Raw genomic sequence first — 19,577 nt, forward strand, 5'->3', positions numbered from 1 at the left:
AAAAAAAAACAAATAAACAAACAAAAACCCCTCTCATCATTCAATTACAAAACTCCACCAAATATATTCCTAGTGCTTCTCTCCAAAGTCTCCGGAGACTTAAGCCTTTCATTTCTGACCTCTTACAGAAGAATCTTCTGTGCCCCACGTCTTTCCCCTTTAACACCCATACTCACGGTTAGAAACTCAGTGGAACCTACCCCATTGTTCAAGATATCTGATTTATCAACTCAGCAGTGGTTCCCCTTTACCTGATAGGACCCAACCCTATACTCTCCTCTCTTCCATCCCCTCAGAGACCTCCCTGTGGTGACGTAGAGGCAGATTGATCCCTGTGAGTTCAAGGCTATCCTAGGCTGCCCAGGATGGATCCAGAAAGAGATCCAAGTGGTGGATCTTTAATCCCAGTGTTTGGAAGTCACACACCTTTAATCCCAACACTAGGGAAGTGGAGACAGGGTGATCTAACTGGGTGGAGAGAGGAATATAAAGGGGAAGAGACAGGAAATCATTCATGTGTGGAATCTGAGGATTCGTGGAAAAAGGATTTGGCCTGTTCTGTCTGAAGATATGGTAGAGGTAAAAGGTCTCTTGAGTGGTTGACTGCTTTGCTTTTCTTATATTCAGGCAAGCTTTATTTATTGAAAACATATAAAATATCACTACACCTCCCCTTCCATGGCTTAGACTACAAGGATGCCTTCTTTTCCATCCCTTTTGCTGTCCAGCCACAAATATCTTTGCCTTTACTTAGACTGACTTAGACTTACCTCACCACCTGAGTGCCCACTTCACCACCTGGATGGTCACCTCACCACCTGGATGCCCACCTCACACCTGGATGCTCACCTCAGCACCTAGATGCCCACCTCACCACCTGAGTGCCCACCTCACCACCTGGATGTCCACCTCACCACCTGGATGCTCACCTTACCACCTGGATGCCCACCTCACCACCTGAGTGCCCACCTCACCAACTGAGTGCTCACTTCACTACCTGGATGCTCACCTCACCACCTGGATGCCCACCTCACCACCTGGATGCTCACCTCATCAACTGAGTGCTCACTTCACCACCTGGATGCCCACCTAACCACCTGGATGCCCACCTCACTACTTAGATACTCACCTCTTCACTGCCTGGGTATTCAGCTCACCACCTGGATACTTACCTAACCACCTGGATGCCCACCTCACCATCTGAGTGTCCACCTCACAACCTGGATACTCACCTCACAACCGGATACTCACCTCCTCACCACCTGGATGGTCACCTCACCACCTGGATGCCCACCTCACCACCTGAGTGCCCACCTCACCACCTGAGTGCTCACTTCACCACCTGGATGCTCACCTCACCACCTGGATGCCCACCTCACCACCTGGATGCTCACCTCACCACCTGGATGCTCACCTCACCACCTGGATGCCCACCTCACTACCTGGATGCTCACCTCACCACCTGGATTCTCACCTCACAACCTGGATGCTCACCTCACTACCCAATTCTCCTGGACTGTCCTACCCTAGGGTTTTCGGGATAGCCCATGTCTGCTTATCCATGTTCTGGCCTCTACTTGTTCTTCCGTCTCTCCCTAAATCCAGCTTATATTATACGTAGACAATCTTCTCCTTTGGAGTCTGTCCTGCAGATTAGCCAGGCTGACACCTCTGCCTTATAAGCTGTGTCCTGCTGGGGGCATGGGGTCTCACCTTCTAGGGTCCAGTTGTCCACCCCTCAGATTATTTCTGGGATTAGCTCTCACTCCATCTCACAAGGCCATTACCCTAGACAGAAAACACTCAAATCAGTCACTCACAGTCCCCACCACCAAGGACGAAGTCCAGTCCTTCGTAGGGATGGCTGGTTTCTTACACGCATGGATCCCGTTTTTCTCTCTTCTTGCCCACCCTCTATGTGAGGCAGCCTTTGGCTCCTCACACAAACCCTTCCTTGTACACATTACTTCTCCTTTCCATAAGCTTCAGCAGGCCCTCCCCCAGACGCCAACCCTACACCCTTATTTGACTCAGCCCTTCTCACTGTACGACATAGAGAAGGAGGGATATGCCCTTAGGGTCCTGGATCACCCACTGGCACCTTCCTTTGCTCCTGTTGAATACATATCAAAAAAAAATTGGACCATACTACCCAAGGGTGGGCACTTTGTCTGCCTGCTCTGGCCACAACCAAACTTCTTAGACACAAATCAAGAAGGTTAACCTTCAGGTCAGCCACTACTGTGCTGGCTTTTCACCATCTCTCCCCTCCTAACATCCAAGGGCCTCCAAACACTGTCTCCTTCCAGAGGTCTCTCTCCAAATAGCATCAGTAGAGGATGCTCACAGCTCATTTCAAACCGACTCGAGTTGGTGGTTTGACTCTCTCGAGGTATGTATGAATCACTTGTTTCTGCTGGCCTCTGCCACCATCATATTTGGTTACAGATTCTAGATCTGCTTCTTCAGCTGCCTCTTCTTTCCTTCTGCTCTAACAATCTGTCTCTCCTCACCTACTCACTAAACACCTCTCTCTGGCTCCTGGAGCCTGCAACACCCACCAGGCCCCACCACGTGAGCAACTCTAGTTATTAAGGCTCTTGCTCTTTTCCCTCCACTGGAACCCTCCCTGTTTCCTTGCCTCCTCCACCTCTGAGCTGCTTGCTAGATCCTACTAAGCCCTTCTGGGCATCTCTCGGCTCCATCCTGGAAGTCCCATAGCTTCTCTATGCCCTCCTGGGCTTCTTCTTGTCTCCCAGCTCCTATTTGGAGCTTATAGAAACTTCCTCCAGTGGAGTTCATTTTGCAACCCTTCTTCTCTTCCTCTGATGGAGGAGGGTCATCTTTCTATCTGTTGTTTCATTGGTTAAGTAATAAAGAAACTGCTTGGCCTCTGATAGGGTAGAATTTAGATAGGCGGAGTAAACAGAACAGAATGCTGGGAGAAAAAAGCTGAGTCAGGGAGTCGCCATGATTCTCTCACTTCAGACAGACGCAGGTTAAGATCTTCCCTGGTAAGCCACCTCGTGGGCTACACACATTATTAGAAATGGGCTAGTCCAGGTGCGAGAGTTAGCTAAGAAAAGGCTAGATATAATGGGCCAAGCAGTGTTTAAAAGAATAAAGTTTCCATGAAATTGTTTTGGGGCATAAGCTAGCCATGTGGGTGGCCGGGTGCCGGGGATGCAGCCCCGCTGCTCCTATCACAACATTCCTCCATGGATCGGATTTTATTAAAGCCTTGCTCTGTTACTACAAACAGTTTGACCTGGGTACAGTTCAAATGGTCCAAACTGGCACACTAGTTTTCAGTGATGGCAACTCCTGTCGCTGTGTAAATGCTCCAGAGATCCTTCAGATCTAAACTTGCTCTCTCCCCCTATTTCCATCTACCCTGTCCAGGGTAGCTCTTACATATGGACGGTTATTATCCAAGAGACCCCCCCCTCTGACCAACAGCCCATCCTAATAGGGTCAGGAATTGCTCTGTAGCAGGCTATCAAAGGCCTATACAGTTCCCTATAACTCCCTTATCCATCTCTCCTTCATGGGGGGCTTACCCTCTATGCCCGTTTTCTCTATTTTTTCTATGATAAATCCTTTCCTGAAAGCAAAAATCATAGAAACAGGGTTTATAAAAATTGGTATTTAAAAACCAACGCTTATTTAACAAGGTATTAAAGCGGCACCTCCATGTAATACAAGAGTGTATCTTGGGCTGGTAGCTAAACTTAGTAATATGAATCACTTAGGTGGTATTAGTTTTAAAAAGGCAGGAAGGGGTCACGGAGAGCAGCTGAGATGTGGCATGGTGTGATAGGACTGAGGTACCCCAAAAGAGCCAGAGGAGGCTGTCGGTGAAAACACAGCTGTGAGGAGAGGCCAGGAAAGTGTTAAAAGGCCTAAGGGTGGGAAAGCTTAAAGTCCTGAAGGTCTAAGAATGTAGTTTAAGGTGATAAAAAATGGTGTGGGAGGTCCTTCTGCATGTGTTGCTTCTATTGGTTAATGAATAAAGAATCAGACTTGACCTGTGATAGGGTAGGGTAGAGTGGGTGGGAAAACTATACTGAATGCTGGGAGAAAGAAGGCAGAGTAAGAAGATGCCATGGAGCCTCCAGAGGAGAAAGACGCAAGCCACCAGCCGGAACCTTGCTGGTAGGCCACAAGCCTCACGGTAAAATATAAAATAATTTAAATGGGTTAATTTAATATGTAAGAGCTTGCTAGGAATATGCTAGAGTCATTGGCCAAGCAGTGTTTTAAATAATATAGTTTCTGTGTTATTATTTCGGTTCTGGGCAGCCAAGAACGAACAAGCAACCTTCCTACAGCAGAAAAATGTTCCAGAGTTCTTTCTCCCTCTGTGCTGTTACTAAGATGTCAAAGGTTCAGGTCCTCGGTAGAACTAGTCCTGTGTGTCACCACTGGCATTGCCACTTGGACAAGACTAACTGTTTCCCAGGTATCTACCATCGGCTTTCCTCTCAATTCATCCAGGATCTCCATCCTTGCCCTCCAGAGCCAAATAGACACACTGCTGCCATAGGGTCACACAACTGGTGAGGGTTAGATTTACTAAGAGTGGAGAGGGTGGTCTTTGCCTCTTCCTCAGGGAGAAATACTGTTCTTTGTTTTTGTCAGGTAGAGTAAAAGATAAGATCCAACAATTCCAGAAGGATCTCCAAATACAAGAAACAGTTTGGTGCCTCTGGCCAGTGGATGCTTGATAGTTCAATATGGAAATTATCCTCCCTTCTCCTCCTTTTCTTTTCTTTTAATTTTCTCTTTATATTCTTTGTGCCTTTCACGTCATGCGTCTTGATTCCATTCATTTCCCCATCCCTTCCTATCCACCCTCTGCCCTTGCAACCTCCACCCAAAATGAAATAAATAGAATTTAAGGGGAAAAAAAAGCTGAGGGGGGAAAAATTTCATCATGGAAGCTGCGGTTTGACACCATGAGTCACACAATAAACCATCTTTGCTTGCAAGTGTTCACTGCAGAGTCATTGGTCTGGCCCGAGGCCTCTGGTTTCCGCTATACTATTGATGCTGGGCCCTCACTGAGACTCCTCTTGGAGGTTTTATTGTTGCCCTGTGTCACGGAGATCCTGAACTTTGGGTCTGTAGGATCCTCCCCTTCACATGTGCCAGGATCATAGGTGGGGAGATGTTGGGGTGCGCCAACTCGTTACCCTGGTTGTGGGCCTGGGCAAGGTTGGCCAGCCCTCAGCTCTCCCCATCCTCTCCACCAGGGTGAGCTCTCCTGTGTTGCCCGGGTTAATTCAACCCTTGCAGCGATGAGCCAGATGTGGAGCCAATTCTCCTTTCACACTCAGGGTCGGCTCTCCTACACCTGCATCATCAGAGCCAGCTCTACTGTGCTGCCCGGGTGGGTGCAGGGAGCACTCTCCAGAGGTGCAGGGACCACTTTCCCGAGGGACAGGGATCACTCTCCTGAGGTGAAGCGAGCACTCTCCCGAGGGACAGGGAGCAATCTCCCGAGGAACAGGGAACAATCTCCAGAGGAACAGGGACAACTCTCCAGAGGGACAGGGACAGCTCTCCCACTTTTGTGACCTCAAGGCCAGCTCTCCTACCAGCAACAGGCGGTGTGGGGGGGGCACCTCTCCCCTGCTTGTTACACAACTTATGAGGGGTGGGACAGATGAGGGTCTCCCAGCTCACGTTCCCAGGCCAGTTCCCCACATCCTTGTCAATAATGTCAGCTCTGCTATGCTGCCCAGTGGAGGATCAGGGCTCATTTTCCTGAGTGCTGTAGCTGGTAAAGCAGCAGGTCAGCTCCCCTGTCTATCACGGGCAGCAAGGGGGGCAGCAGGTCAGCCCCCCCTTTCTATCACAGGCAGCAAGTGGGGAGGGGAGCAGCAGGTCAGCTCCCCTGTCTATCAGAGGCAGCAAAGGGGGGCAGTTCGTCCCTGCCCACGCCTCCCGGTGACAGACAAGTAGTGAGGACAGTTTTCCCATTATTTTTTTCTTAATCCTACTTGTTCTACTTATTCCGACTTAATCTGACTTATTCACACCCTGCCTTGTAAACTTCTTGTCTAGATTTCTTCAACAGCAGGGCCAAAAGGTTTCTAACCAGACTTATTCAGTGTTGTTACAGGATTACCAGCTCCTGGCAATGGAGCCAGAGGCCTTTGACTCCCAACCACGCCCTGATGGAAAGGTCAAGTTTGCCCCAAGAACCTCCATGCCCCCAATCCAGAGGAAGTAGTCTAAAGATAACACCATCCCCTTGCTGCACAGGGTAAAAGGGCCAAGGAAAGAACCTGACCCTGACTTGACTTCAAGACCAGGACCAAGAGAAAGAAAAAGAATCCCATCAACCCCCGAGTTTGCCCCAGAATTAGGTCACAAAAATTCCACCAATCCCAGACCACCCTGGAAAGCTCCATGCTCCAAGAAGCTCTGCAGAAAGTCTGACTTCTGCGCAGTTCCCTGTTGCTTCTCACTCAAACAGAGAAAGCCACCCTCCTGGGTCTTTCCCAATAAATCTCTTGTGTGAGTTTGGTTGTGGGCTGTTAGTCTGTGGTGTTCCTTGTCCCCCAACTGCCAGGACGAGAGGAGTTCAAGGCAATCTTATTCTATACAGGTTCCCAGACAAGCAGCTGGCATTCCTCAACTCCAGGGCTCGACACGCAACCTCATGTTAGAAAAACAACAAATAAGCAACTGAACAGCACAGTTGCTGTGATCCCAGCATTGGGGAGGTAGGGGCAGGAGGATCACGAGTTCATTCACACACATGATGAGTCTAGTCCAGCCTAGGCTGCATGAAACGGGGGATGGGAGCTGTGAGGGGCATAGTATTACATGCCCATAGTCCTGGGAGGCTGAAGCAGGAGTATTTCAAAGCATTCAGCATTGTCATAAAACAGATTAATAATGAAGGCACAAAGATGCAACTGAATAGGCAAAATAATGCTGTTGTTACATATGAGATTAACTTTACGAGGTCAGCCTGTGCTACACAGTGAGATCTTCTCTAAAAAAGCAAAATCATATGCCGGGCGGCAGTGGCCCACACCTTCAGTCCCAGCACTGCGGAGACAGGTAGGCGGGTCTGTCGAGGGAATTTCAGGACAGTCAGGGCTACAGCTTTGGTGTCAGCACTCAGCTGGCAGAGGCAGGCTGTTTTCCGTGAGGTCAGCCTGATCCATGTGGTGATCTCCATGCCCACAGGGGTTGCATAGTGAGATACTGTAGCAGAAACTAAAACCGACAAACAAAACCGCAACCTGCCATTCAGGTCAAGAAGGCATAGACACTCCTCCATTTGTAGTCGTATCTTTTTGCCGCACAAAGAATCATCACAGTAGGATTATTTCAGGCTGGAGAGGCGTTTTCTCTTCATTAAACCGTCAGGTGTCCTGGGCGGTAACAGTGATCGTCAAGGCGCCTGATCATCTGAGAAACTAGCCCTTTCCTTGGGAAGGCCATGAGCTTCCAGGTAAGGGCACCTGGACAACAAGCCACTCATGCCTATCAGCTTGATAGTCGGTTACAAAGCCTGGAAAAAGAACAATTTATCAATGAAAAGCCACCTTTCCAGAACTTTACTGAGACCAAAGGTCAAATTCGCTTGATTGGCAGATACTGACTCAGGAGTCAGAATAGCGGAGAAGGACACCAGAGATTCCAGAGAAAGGGAGCGGAGATGAACTCCCTCCGGGGGCGGGAATAAATATTGGGCATCCTCGTCTGAGCAGCAGATCCTTTCTGTCACCCTTCCTCGGCTCGTCGGTCTCGGGCTGCCGAACACACCTTTTCAGTCTCCTTCTTTTTTTTTTTTTTTATTTATTAAAGATTTCTGTGTCTTCCCCACCTCCGCCTTCCCTTTCCCTCCCCTTCCCCCAATCAAGTCCCCCTCCCTCGTCAGCCCAAAGAGCAATCAGGGTTCCCTGCCCTGTGGGAAGTCCAAGGACCACCCACCTCCATCCAGGTCTAGTAAGGTGAGCATCCAAACTGCCTAGGCTCCCACAAAGCCAGTACGTGCAGTAGGATCAAAAACCCATTGCCATTGTTCTTGAGTTCTCAGTAGTCCTCATTGTCCGCTATATTCAGTGAGTCCGGTTTTATCTAATCTCCCCGGTACGAGGTACAAAACTGTTTTGCCCTGGCTGCCTAGATAAACAATCCAGGTTCCTCCTCGCAAAGACAAGAACTAGCAAAGTAAGAAAGAGGAACATTTCGCGCAGGCTAGCAGTGATGCTGTCTAAGAGAACACGGGTCCTCTTACGAGGCAGGCAGAGGCGGTCCAACGCAAACTGACAGGTTACGTGCGGGGTACATGAGCGTGAGCGGTCAGAGAGGTGGTGGATTGGGTGAAAGGCACAATAGCGCTCATCACACGGTCTTCTCCAAGCTGAAAATGTTCCCTGTAAAACGTCAGGCACTGTCCCCCCCCCCCCCCAAATACACAGCATCTACCTTAAACTCACCTATAGAACTCATAAGAATGTGTTTGGCTGGCAGAATGGGTTCTTTTTGTTGTTATATTTGGAATTGTTCTGCATTCATATACATTGCTTTTGTATCCATATGGTATATATATAAACTTAAGCGGCACCAAAGGCCTATTCTTCAGTCCCTCTGGGGCTTCCTGCTACACCCTTGCGTCTGGGCCTCAGCAAACCACACTTCTCAATGGGAATCACTAGTTCTTACGCCTCCCCCAAACACGTTCTTCTTAAACTCCTGCCCACACAAACCGGCCCCTTAAACTGCTCTACCAGAACAAATGACTTCCGTCCCACAAGCCTCCCTTGCTCCTGCAGAGCGCCTCCCCCGCCGCCAGGTGAGTTACTCCCCGCCCCCATCACCCCCCCTCCCCCGCCCCGGTCAGCCTCACAGAACGCTGGCTTGAAGTTGAGGATTTCTCACACCTGGCCCAAATTCATCTTTTGTAAACTTTGGAAAGCTGCGTCAAGACAGGAAAGATATTCTATGAAGAGTAGGCGAACTCTACAAAGAACAGCTTGAAGGAGCTGGGGAGATGGCTCAGCGCTTGGCACTGGCTGCTCTTCCGGAGGACCTGGTTTCATTCCCGGCATCCGTGTGGCAGCTCACTGGCCATCTCCAGTCCTGCGGAACTGGTGTCGTCTTCTGTCCTGGGTACATAAACTTCCCATGCCTACAAATGTTTCTTTGTAAAAAGAAAACGTTGTTGGTAACATTGTGAGGAGCTGAGTCAGGGACTAGGGAATTAGTGGTTCAGCTTTATAGGGAAACTTTTTACCCGTGATGTCTAGAATACTTTTCAAATTATGTCATCTAAAACCCTAGGGCTGGGATGACACACTGAGCGGGATGTCACAGCCCTGCTGTGTTACAATAATGACATGACCCCCGTTTCTTCTGACCGGCGTCAGGGTGGGATCCAAGGGCTGGGTCTCTAGGACAGCAAGGTAAGGAGTGCCGTAAGTTCCAGAGAAACCTCTTAGCTTCACCACTGGTGGCAGCATGCACCAGCCTGCCTCCATCTTAGGCTTCAAAGCCATCTTACGTGAAGACAGATCCCAGAGATGTGCTCATTCCTGTTTGATTAAACCTCTGCTTTTCAAAGGTTAGGAATGGCTCAGTGCTGCCTGTTCCAGGAAATGGCAACCAAGTCTTCCCTGTTTCAAAGGTTGTTCTGCTGTTCCTGTAACCCCACCCATTTGTCTGCCAAATCCGCCATTTGGAAGCCCCCTTCCCCTGAGCTATAAAAACCCTTATCTTGCCCATGTCCAATGCTAACCTCTTGAATCCCATCTCAGGGGGAGGCAGACCGGGTATGCGGATAAAAAAGATTGCTTTAATTAATTACTTGTGCCAGGTGGTGGTGGCAGAGGCAGGAGGATTTCAGAGAATTCGAGGCCAGCTGGTCTACAGAGCTAGTTCCAGGACAGCCAGGACTGTTACACAGAGAAGCCCTGTCTCAAAAAAAACAAACAAACAAACAAAAGAATTAAATGCTTGCTTGCTTTAATTAATTTGGCCATGATGCTTTGGGTCTGTGAATTTACGCCTCACAGTATTAATGGAGGCAGAGACAAATAGATCTCTATGAGTCCCAGGCCAGCTAGGGCTAGTGGGGCTGTGAGCACTGACTTGGGATGGGAGTGACAGTGGTGAGGGGAATATTGAAAGTTAAAGTCTAAGCTGTCCCTTCCCTGTGGGACAACCCAAAAGGTCAGGTGGGGTGGGGGATGGGTGGGAAGCAGGAGCCCAAGGCGAGTTAGAGGACAGTGTGCAGGGGAGGGGTTGCCTGACCTGTAGTTTGACTGCAGAATGGGAAAGGAGGAAGTCTGGGTCTTGCTGCTTGGCTCAATAAGGTTCCGCCTCGATAAGGTTCCGCCTTGTCCTGACTCAGAAAGTTGCAGCTTTTCCTGTTTCTGTTGTACTGTTTGTTTGCCTTTTCCTCATCCTTTGGGCTTCCGTGCTCAGTCTCTAAAGCTGCCTGCAGCTGTGTGGCCGACCCCTATACCTGCTTAGCACAAATGGCCTCTCCTTTTCTCCTCAATTTTCCTCCTTCGGGCAGCTGCTGAGATTTGCAGCTTGGAGTGTTTTTCTTTTAAGCTCTAAAAAAATGTGTCCCCTTTTCATAAACTTTGGCCTTGCTTGACTTTCAAACTTGTCCTGTTCCACTGGTGGAGAAAAGAAACCTGTTCCTGTACCCGCACACAGTACTCGAAGGGGCAGTGGCTCTGAAGACGTAAGTGCCGGGCAACCTTCTCCCACCCAAGTTCCCTCTGCCTACACTCACTAGCCCTGGCCATAGAAGGAAGGGAAGGCAGGGAGACACAAAACCACAGCTCTTTTCTTAAAGGGATCATTTTAAGTGATCGCAGACTGGGTGTTCCGATGTGGAAACAGTTTCATGAACTTTTAAAGCTGCACAGAAGGAGGAAAGTCATAAATCAAGACAAGTATAAAATGCAGTGGTGGGGACATCAGGGAGGTAGCTTTCCTATAGGCATGAGATGCTCTCTGATGACATTCTTAGCTTTTAGGTCTGCTAAGTTAATAGATTCCGAAAGGTTGTCTATTAGTTACAACACATAAGTTCAGGCAGAGGTGGGCAAGGAATGCCTATTAACAAAGGAGGGTAGGAGGATGGCCGAAGTTTAGCCCGAGATAAGGTAATTGGCCCCTTGGGCTGCCAACACTCCAATCTCTCCACATCACTGAAATCCTAACTGGCCAATCTGCAGGCATGGCTTCTTCTCGGGAGTTTTCATTCACACCAGCTCACAATAGATGTGAAAGGGGAGTGTATCAAAGGGGACAGACAGGGACTAATGCCCTTGGTCAGAGCTGAGTTCTGAGGGCCAGAAGAGGAAGATGAGGAAGGCAAAGCTTAAGCAGGAAAATCGAATGTTGATTCATGCTGGTGGTACCCACCTTTAGGCCCAGCATACAGAAGGCAGAGGCAGCTGATCTCTGAGTTTGAGGTCTACATAGTTAGACACCGTCAAAAGAAAAGAAAAAAAAGCTTTCTCATCCACAGCGTTAAGGAACCCAGTGGTGTCTCTTTGTCTCACCAACTCAAAGAATGAAATTCATAGAATGTTGTCTGTGAGGCAAGGCAGCTGGTGGGGGACACAGAATTGAGGCCCACCAAATCAGTTGTCCGTGAACAAGGTGTTCAGGTGCTTCTCACACGCAGTCCCCAGGACAGGAGTGGGGGTGCTCATCTCTTGTGTAAAAGGGAAAGAGAAAGATGAACAAGAAACCAGACAAGGAACTGGGGCGCTCTCTTCCGGAATGCTTCGCCTCTGGCCAAGTCCTAACCAAAGATATTTCTGGCCTCTGGTAAGAATTAGAGCTGCTTGATTCCTGAGTTCCTGCCCTAAAACTGGCTGACCAGTTTGTACCTCCTGCACTCAGCACTTTTGGCACATTTGCATACCATGGGCTTCCCGCAAATGCTCCAGTGCACACAGTTCTGCTTACCACCGTGCATCTGGGGAACAGGAGCAGGAGCAGAGGTACAGCCCCACACGGAAGTTCTCTTAACCTTTTAGGGGTTTTGGCTACAACCCAGAGGAAAAAGAAAAAATCAGGATGAGCCAATATGAATGGAGCCATCATGAAAAATGGAAAGTTGCTCGAGGAACAGTACGGCGTGAAGAAAGCGTGGGTGTGGGCTTCTCAGTGTTGCCGTCCACTAAAAGATGTTCTTAAATTCTAACCGTGGATGTAGAGAGAAAGTGAGGTGCTTGGGGAAACTGTAGGATATATTCAAGCATGGGCTTCTCAAGAGTTGTTTTAGCCGTAGCTATGTTTACCATTTTGGTGGTTTTTAGTTCGCATGTGAAAGGGCTGCTAAGATTATGTTCTCCTTTTCTTACACGTGTGTTTGTGTGTGTGTGTGTGTGTGTGTGTACGCGCGCGCGTGTGTATGCGCACACATGTGCACCCACCAACAAGAGAAGCCAGAAGAGGGCATTGGTTGGATCCCCTAGAATGGAGTTACAGTCCCTTGGGAACCTTCCTGGGCTGGAACTCGAACACCAGTTCTCTGGAAGAGCAATCAACACTCTTAATCACCGAGTCACTCCACCTCTAGCCCTCGATTATTAGTATTTTTTTTAATATAAGTGGCTCCAGAGGTGTCTCTGGAATAATAATCTGATAAAGCAAAACCAGGAACCACTAGGGCTGTATAGGAGGGATGGGAAATGTCTTTTATGCTGAATAGTGGTTGGGTAAGAGTTCTAGAAAATGTGGGTTTAAAGCTGGGAAAAGAGCAAGGGCTTAATAAGTGTTCATTGTGTTAGAATTCGCTTTTAAATTTATTGTTGTTGTTCTGTGTATGTTGTTTGAATGCAGATGTAGGTGTAGATGTGTGTGTCTGTGTGCGCACGAGCGTGCGTGTGTGTGTGTGTGTGTGTGTGTGTGTGTGTGTGTGTGTGTGTGTGTGGTGTTATAATGAACCACAGGTCAATGCCAGATACTTTCAAGTGCTTTGCACCTATGCCAGGGCCAGATTTAGCCAGATTCTGCTAGGAGTTCCAGCCTTCCTGTTTGCCAGCCCACTCTTTTTTTTTTTTTTATTAAAGATTTCTGTCTCTTCCCCACTGCCGCCTCCCTTTTCCCTCCCCCAATCAAGTGCCCCTCCCTCGTCAGCCCAAAGAGCAATCAGGGTTCTCTGCCCTGTGGGAAGTCCAAGGACCACCCTCCTCCATCCAGGTCTAGTAAGGTGAGCATCCAAACTGCCTAGGCTCCCACAAAGCCAATACATGCAGTAAGATCAAAAACCCACAGCCATTGTTCTTGAGGTCTCAGTAGTCCTCATTGTCCGCCATGTTCAGCGAGACCGGTTTTAACTCAGGCTTTTTCAGACCCAGGTCAGCTGGCCTTGGTGAGTTCCCGATAGAACATCCCCCTTGTCTCAGTGTGTGGGTGCACCCCTCTGCCAGCCCACTCTTTACACGTGCTGATGTCGCAGCCTTTGTGGACTCCCCAGAGGCACTTCTCTGCCCGGTTCTCCTGCTTCATTATTTCTATGTCGTACTCATTAGCTGACATCTTTCTGTTCCAAGGTATCTTCCCTCACGTAAAATATTAATAATAACGGTGATGACAATTCATCATGCATTAACATATTGTATATGATTAGTGTATTAATTACTATAATAATGTTGTTATTATACTAATAAGTTCTTTATTTGAGGCAGGATAGAAAGATGGGAAATCATGAGGGCCTGGAAAGGAAAGATGGAAGCCTTCTGCCAAGCGATAGTCAAGGACCCCAGCACAATCCCCAACACTTGCTACGAAGAGAGCTCATAGTGTAGATACAATACTTTTCCTTTAAATTATTATTATTTATTCTTCAGCAATTTCATAAATACATGCAATATAGTTTTACAATATTAACCACTCATTCCTTTCTAGTGTTTGTTTTATATTGTGATGTTTTCAAAGCAGAGTTAAAGTAGCGCTAACAGCAGTGACAACCTAAAGAGGGCTTCCCTCCTCTCTGGAATGTGTCTTGGTAATCTCAGTGGTGACTTTGCTTACAAGGCTCCTTCCTGCAGTCCCAGGATCTGACTTACCTTGCTGATGCTAATCCAGCCAGGGGGCTCCGGAGCCACACCTGACAGGTACTGTGTAACTCTGGGGGTCACAGCCCTTCTGTCCCTGGAGTCTGCAAGGATACCATCACTTGTCTCCCTACTCCCAATTTCTTTCATTTTATTTTTATATTTTTTTTTCTCCTTCAAAACAAAAGTTCTCTGTGTAGCTTGACTGTTCTGCAATTCCCTCTACATGTAGACCAGGCTGGTGTCAGACTCGGAGATCGGCCTGCCTCTGCCTTCCGAGTGCTAGGCCTAAAGATGGGCACCACCATGCCCAGCTCCTAATCTCTTTTATTAAAGTAGATGTAATGATGTATGCCTATAATCTCAGCCCTTGGAAGACTGAGACAGGAGGATCATTGTGAGTTTGAAGTCATCCTAGGCTATTGAGGGAGAACTTGTCTTAAACAAATAAGTCATATAATACATCTTATTGGGGTATATTTGCATGCCATAGAATCCACCTGTTTCATGTGTACAGCGCAGTGGTTTTTAGACGCTTTATTCAAAGCTGCAATAGTCACCATCAGTTGGTTCTAGACTATTTTAACACTAGAGATAAAACCTCCAGTCACCATCAGTTGGTTCAAGACTATTTTAACACTAGAGATAAAACCTCCAGTCACCATCAGTTGGTTCTAGACTATTTTAACACTAGAGATAAAACCTCCAGGCTAATTTATATTAACTGTTGTTCTACTCTGACCACAGAGACCATTAATCTACTTTTTATCTCTGTAAATGCCTTCTCTGAACATTTTATATAAATAAAACCACAAATTTATGGTCACTTAGATAGCGTCTGTTGAGATCTGTGTCAGCGGTTTGCTATGCCATCAGACTGATACACCTACGCAGACATGATTCCCTCACCAGCTGGTGGACACGCAGGCTGCTCCATCCATTGTGAGCAGTGGACACGCAGGCTGCCCCATCTATTGCGAGCAGTGGACACGCAGGCTGCCCCATCTATTGCGAGCAGTGTTACTGTGGATGTTTTTCTGGATGTGTATCACAGTTATTCCTCTGCTGTGATGAAACACCATGACCAAAGCAACTGAAAAAGGCATTTAATTGGAGGCTTGCCTATTGTTTCAAAGGCTTAATCTGTGACCATCATGGCGGGGAGCATGGCCTCAGGTAGGGAGGCCCAGCCCTAGAGCAGTAGCTGAGCACCTGCGTCTGATCTGCAGGATGGAGAGTGAGACTGGGCTGGCGTGGGCTTGGAAGACCTCAAAGCCCAGCCCTGGTGACCACACCTCCTTCCCCTTTCTACACACTCTGACAACTGGGAACCAAATGTTCAGATATATGAGCTGTAGAAAGAGAAAGATCTTAGGAGGAGGGGGAGAAGGAAAACATAAAATATGCAGGCAAGTTTGACTTCATGAGCCTCTCACACCTCGCTTCTTCACTAGACCCCAGGATGAAATACAGCACCTACAACAGCACAATAGGCACGGGGATCGCTTCCCAAAGATGTCATTGACCCTTTAAAGCATGCTCTTGTGGGGGCCAGGGCAATCTTCCGGGATTCTTTCCTATCAGGTTTGGTGTTATCTTTTAACCAGCTGGCTTGGCCTAACATGTTGATCTATGGCTACCTTACCAAGAAACTAAAAATATGTAGCTAGGAGTGATCCTCAGGCTGAGATTTGGTTTTGTTTTATTTTATATGTATGGTTTTTGCACCACACTCCCGAAGTACCCTCAGAGGCCAGAATCAAGACTCATTAAAACTACAGTGGAAGATGATTGGGATGCGTGGTTTCTGTGCTGGAACTTGAACCTGGGTCCTCTGGAAGATCACCCAGTACTCCAAGCCACTGAGTCATCTCTCCAACCCCTGTGCTTTCTAAAATGGACAAACCATTCTTCAGTCATGCACTGTTTCTTGGAATCTTTGCCACCACTTGCTGATATCGATCCTATTTATCACAGCCATTCTAGTGAGTGCAAACGCTATCTCACGGGTCATCACTTCAGTGCTAAGGATGGATCTCAGGGTCTAGGAAACATAACACTGAGCTACATCCCTAGTGAAGTGCTAGCTCATTGTAACCTTTTATTTTAATAGATTAAATTAAGAGCAATTATGTGTATGTGTGCCTGAGTGTGGGTATGTGAGTGTGAGTGCAGGCTCCCAAGGAGGCGAGAGTGCCAGATCCCCAGAGCTGGAGGTGCAAGCCATTGTGAGCTAGCTGACGTGCATGTTAGGAATGGAGCCCAGTGGATGTCCTTCTGTATGCTGCAATATGTGTTGCTTTGGCCTGTGGCAGGGCGGAATAAAACTAGGTAGGAAAACCAAGTGGAATATGGGGGAAGACACCCACAGCTGCCGAAGAAGCAAGATGTGAGGTAACAAGCCTGGAGCCTCTAATAGAAAGGGGTTAATTTAAATTCTAAGAGCTGGTTAATAATAAGCCTGAGTTAATAGACCAAACAGGAGAAGCGCTGTGGAGAGGCTCTGGAAACCTCTCGTGTACCCAAAGTAGGCAGGCCCAGGGACCCTCTGTGACAGCGTCACTAGTCAGCTGTGGGGCAGCAGGCCGGTGGATAGAGGGCCTTTCTCTTGTGTGTCTTGGCCTGAAGGATCCTGCTGCCCAGTGAAAAGCCACGGTGGCTCAGCAAAATAATGTTGCTCCAAGCAGCAATCAAACGCCTCTGTGTTTGCTTTGTTTTGCTTTTTTTCTTCTATTTGTCTTAACTTTATTTTTTTATCCTTTTTTTTCTCCTCCTCTGTAGTAGTTTGAAGGAGATGTCCACCACAGTCTCCAGCATTTGAACACTTGGTCCCCAGCGGTGGCACTGTTTGGGCCTTGCTCTAGGAGATACGTCACTGGAGATAGGTTTTGGGGTTCAAAAGTCACATGCTATTCCCAATTATTTGTTTCTCTCCCCTGTGTATACATGTGCACACACATGTGCACACACGTGTGTGTGCTTTGTACTTGCAATTTAAGAGGTGAACAAACACTTAGCTTCTGCTCCAGCTGCTGGAGCCAGGCGGGTTCATCAGGGCAAAGGTACATTCTAAGTCTGACAGTGTATGATTCTGAAGAACCAGCCTGCCTCGATTTTAGGCTTAAAAGTCATCCTATAGTAAAGGCAAGCTAGGTTCATTCCTGTTTATGATTAAACCTGTTTCTCAAGGATTGGGCTCTGCTGTTCCAGGAATGGCAACCATGTCTTTGTTTCTGGAGGGACTAACTTGCTATGCCAATGTTTGGTTTCTGCTACCCCCACCTATCTTGTCCTCCAAATTTGAACCCCTACTCCTAGCTATAAAAGCCTTATCTTTCTCATATCCAATACTGACCTCTTGAACCCCCCGCAGGGGGAGGCAGGCTGTGTATGCAAATAAAAAAAAGCTTGCCTTAATTAATTTGGCCATGATGGTTTGAGTTAACAGTCTCCCCCCTCACACCTTTAGGATTAACACTCTCTGTTCCTTCCTGAGGGAAGAGCAACAGGCTCCCAGGACCTAGTGGCCACATCCTGAAATTTCAGACAGTTTTACTTGGCTTTGCATCTCAGGGGCTTGATGGGCTCCCTAACACTTATTATGTCTAGAGTGAGAATATTTAACACACCTATACTAAAAACAACAACTAAAGCCAGGCATAATGGCATGGCATCTGCTCGTGAGCTAAGCACAAGAAACTAAATGGAGCCAAATGGAGGAAGAGGTTCTTTGGTTTAAGGTGAGAGAATGAAGGGCCAGTGGGTAAAGTCTCTTGCTGCCAAGGCTGACAACCTTTGAGTCATGGGAATCACATGGTAGAAGTTGAAATCCTCAAGCTGTCCCTGCTCGCCACACCTTTGTACTTGTCTACACAGGTGCACGCACACACAAACTCAGGCACGTGCAGGCACATAAGTGCAGCAAATTAATGAATGTGATTTAAAACAAAAAAACCAATATACCATCTTCACTCCCTGATGGCACCTAAATGACTCCATGCTTGCTGGAGTTGGGCAATAGAAGGGCAGTGACTGTGTTCTGTTTATTCCAATGGTACAAGGATTCACATCATTCCAGCTGGAAATGGCGTGAGGCAACCCTGAGTGAGTAAGGAACTGAGAGTCATTCACTCTTGGTTTCAAGCCCCAGCAGGAGCTAGGAACAGCACTCGGAAAGAAACTGGGTAAACAAAGCCACTGCTAACAAGCAAAATGGTGCCCCTCCCCCAAGGCACGGGAGAGTGGAGCCAGAGAACAGAGCTGGGAACGAGGAAACTGGCAAGTGAAATAAACCAGGCAAGGACCCAGCAAACCAACAACGGGAATGAAAGTGAAAGCCAAAATGGAGGAGGGGTTCTTTTGTCTGACGCAGGAGAATGAAGGCAGTAACACTGGGAAAGTATTAAATCTAATTTAAACCAAACCTAAAAATGAGGTGGACAGATTATAAAAAAAGAAAATTTCCATTTTTATTGAAATACAAATTAGTAATGGCAGAAAAACCAGGCATACAGCCAGTGTTAGTTCAAAAGATGTCCCTTAGAAACAAAATATTATTACAAAAGGCATATGTAATTTACCAGGAAAAGGGCCACACAGATGTCAGGCAAATCAAAGTTAGGTAGAGGCACAGCAGAGTCAAGAGCTCTCTCTGGCTGTGCCAAGGAGGCTGACAGTGTCTCTTTCCTACCCTCTGGCTGTGCTGGAGGGGAGGTAATGTTTCTTTAAGTACCCCCTGTGTGCTGACATTGTTCTTTTGTTCCCATAGTCGGTCAATCTAAGTATAAGGAAACAGCTTTAAAAAACATTAATGTCATAATCTTCTGTTATGGCAGAACCACAGCTCCCAACTCAAAGTGGATAGGACATAGTTTATCCTGGAGTCAAATATGAGTGCCCATGACTAGGTGGCACAGATTTAGGTTATCCAAAATCCTATGTTCCAATATGGCAGTTTCATGAAGTTTTTGTAGTAGTAGTTAATATAGTTAATAGAGATCATGGTTCGATGGTTCAGCAAATCAAGGTACTTCCTGCCAAACCTGACAATCCCAGTTTGATCCCTGTGACCCTTGTGGGAAAAGAGCACCACTAAATGCATAGGAAAATGAATAAATAATTTTCCCCCAAAAGACACTTCTCAAACCCACTGGTAGAGACATCCAAGAAGCAGGCTGCAGAAAAGTAAGGAAACCTTTGCTATAGGCTCAGATGTTATCTGAGGACACTTTTAGCTCTTGGTCGGTGGAAGATATTGAAAGACCCTACAGACCCCCTCCTCAAAACCCGCAGCAGCCAGCCTGCTTGAGAGAGCAGGATGAGATAGGAAGACTGCAAGGCAGGATATCAGTAAGATAGGACATCAACAAAGCAGGTTGACTGCAAAACAGGATATCTATATAGGAACAGGATGACTTTTGCTGACACCCATGCTGAGAGAGGAAACCATTCATGCCCCCGCCTCATTCCGATAACCACGCTTTTGCTTCTGTAAACTTGCTTTTTGCTCTTCCCTATTTA

At 47.4% G+C, this 19,577-nt stretch overlaps 1 long non-coding RNA gene across 1 annotated transcript; it reads right to left on the minus strand.

Moving 5' to 3' along the window:
• Nucleotides 1-6,855: 6,855 nt before the first annotated feature.
• Nucleotides 6,856-9,334, minus strand: LOC126492881 (uncharacterized). Its single transcript, XR_007589696.1, has 3 exons — nucleotides 8,910-9,334; nucleotides 7,626-7,775; nucleotides 6,856-7,534 (listed from the first exon to the last, which is right to left on the minus strand). It is a non-coding gene; the product is annotated as an uncharacterized lncRNA (long non-coding RNA).
• Between the last annotated feature and the right edge of the window lie 10,243 nt (nucleotides 9,335-19,577).

The sequence above is a fragment of the Alexandromys fortis genome, unplaced genomic scaffold, assembly GCF_014885135.2.
Source record: "Alexandromys fortis isolate MF-2015 unplaced genomic scaffold, M_Fortis_MF-2015_v1.1 scaffold_285, whole genome shotgun sequence".
Classification (NCBI taxonomy): Eukaryota; Metazoa; Chordata; class Mammalia; order Rodentia; family Cricetidae; genus Alexandromys; species Alexandromys fortis.